Here is a 2,512-nt window from a genome sequence, read left to right as displayed (position 1 = left end):
GGACCGTGTCAGTTTACAATCCCTAATTTTTTATTTCTTATGCCTACAGCACCTGGTCTTCCTAGGTGGTCTCTCATATAAATACTAACCAGGCCAAACCCTGCTTAGCTTCCAAGATCAGACAAGATTGGGCTTGTTCAGGGTAGCATGGCCATAGACTCCATTAAATAATATTTTTAATTAAAAACAATTAGAGCAGAAATTTTCCTTGAATTCCCAGTAGAGGAATCCTCATCAGGTGGAGACATAATAGCCAGTGCTCAGAGCCCCAATCAATGCATTTAGAAAGCTGAGTGTTTCTCTGGGTTGGGTGGTAGCTTTCTCTTGTCTTTTTCTGCTGCCAGCATGAAAAGAGGCTTCTGATAGATCTGTGGTATTCACCTGGAGTTGCTGGCAAGCCATCGTTTACTCTCAAATGGCTGGGGACCTGACTTGCCGGAACATCCGCAAAGCCTCCTCTTACCCTATCATATTTGTCAATGCTTAACATTTTTGTGAGCGCCAAGGGACCAATGGTGAGGTTTCTGTCAGTGCTGCCCTGTGCTCTTGGTATCTCATAGATATATTTTGGTCAAGCAGCTATTTCAGATTTTTGTCCTAAAACTTGGACATGTGACAGTGATGGACAGTCTGGTCTATATCTCTCAAACACTGCCCTAAAACCCTTGGCTGTCTCCTAGACCCCTCACTTACCTGTTTCCTTAAGACAAATTCTTTTCCAATAAGTTCCTAGGTCCTTATTGCAAATAAACCATGGGCAGGTCTATCGTGGGTATTCCCAGACATAAACCCTTTTCTCAGTCATAGAGTATGATCAGTTTAGTTTGCCAAGCTTGGAATCAGATGAAAGGATAAACAATGAATATATAACAGTGAGTAAACAATGTTCTGTTAAAAAAAATCTGAGACCTGAGAAGTGGACAAAAATGTTCATTTTGCTATTATCTTTTATAATTTACACAAAAACACATCATATACACAAATATATTATATATGAAACATTTCAAAAATAAAAATGCAAAAAGGCTAAAAGAACAAAATTAATAAACAATTCCCAAAGAATTAATTTTAAAATTAAATGAGTACAGATTAAAATTCTACATTTAAATTTATATAAATAATAATTGGTTTACATGGTATAACTGGAGAATTCTGTTAAATTCTACCTATTTCTTAGATTTCTAACTCTGCCTTATATCTGTGTTTAGAATTATTCTACCTTAAACTCACATAGGCATTGCTACTTGGAGAGGGAATTTAGGCTGAAGTTGTCCCTTTAGCTTAACCAATACATTAAGATATATTAAAGCAAAAGATTTTTTAACTGCTGTCTTGAAAGGTATAAAGTGTCTAAACCTAGAAGGAGATGGGAGAAGTGACACAGCCAGTGTATTTCAGTAGAGGAGATAAGCATAGCAATCAGAGTCCGGGTTGACTGGAAAGGAGGTAGGAATCAGAGGGAGACTTGAGGATGTCTGAGGAGACAGCTTGGAGAGCCTATGCATTGCATCTCTGAAGCGATCTGTGCATCCCCAGTCATTGCTCTGATTCACTCTCTCATTTACTCTCTGTCTGCCCAATCATTATTGTTTGCTGATTAATCCCCTCGACTATAAAGTCTCACAGAAAGAGGGAAAAAGATCTCTTTCTTCTTCTAATAAGACCACCAACCCTATCAGATTAGGGTCCCATCCTTATTAACTTACTTAATCTTAAATACATACTAAAGACTGTATCTCCAAAAAACAGTCACCCTAGGAGTTAGAGTTTCAACATATGAATTGGAGGGGAGGCATAATTCAGTTCATAGCACTGGGATAATGTCCTCTTAACAATTTTCTTTGAGTGCCAATTCATGTCATTCTCTTCCCTATTGACCAATACACTTTTTGAAAATAATTATATCATAAGACTGACTTTCTAGCTTTTGAACATCTGTAAACGTGTTATAGCAGTCCCTTATCTGCAGGTAGTACATTTCAAGACCGCCAGTGGATGCCTGAAACCACAGGTGGTACTGAACTCCATATATACCATGATTTTCCCTATGCATACATACCTATGATAAAGTTTAATTTATAAATTAGGCACAGTAAAAGATTAACAACAATAACTAATAATAAAATAGAACAATTTTTCACAATATACTGTAATAAAAGTTGTGTGAGTGTGGCATTAAGTGAGACGAGTTACATGAACATCAGCACAACAACATCATGACAATTGATCTGAGAATAAAGATGGCTACAGGGTGACTAATGGGCAGGCAGTGAATACAGCATAGGTATTCTAGACAAAGGATGATTCACGTCCCAGGTGGGACAGAGTGGGATGGTGAGAGATTTCATTACCCTCCTCAGAATGGCATGCAATTTAAAACTTGCGAATTGTTTATTTCTGGAATTTTCTATTTAATATTTTCAGATATCAGGTAACGGAAACTGCTGAAAGTGAAACCATACAGAAGTAAGGGGGCACTGCTGTATTTCTCGCCTTAATGAATTTAATGAGT

The 2,512-nt window shown here is 37.4% G+C and overlaps 1 pseudogene; it reads right to left on the bottom strand.

The window, feature by feature from the left end:
- Positions 1-40: 40 nt before the first annotated feature.
- Positions 41-159, bottom strand: LOC112475589 (annotated as a pseudogene).
- Positions 160-2,512: the final 2,353 nt, after the last annotated feature.

The sequence above is a fragment of the Pteropus alecto genome, unplaced genomic scaffold (assembly GCF_000325575.1).
Source record: "Pteropus alecto unplaced genomic scaffold, ASM32557v1 scaffold171, whole genome shotgun sequence".
NCBI classification, from domain to species: Eukaryota; Metazoa; Chordata; class Mammalia; order Chiroptera; family Pteropodidae; genus Pteropus; species Pteropus alecto.
The sequence above is the reverse complement of the archived record's forward strand: the minus strand, read 5'-3'. Positions and strand labels throughout refer to the sequence as shown.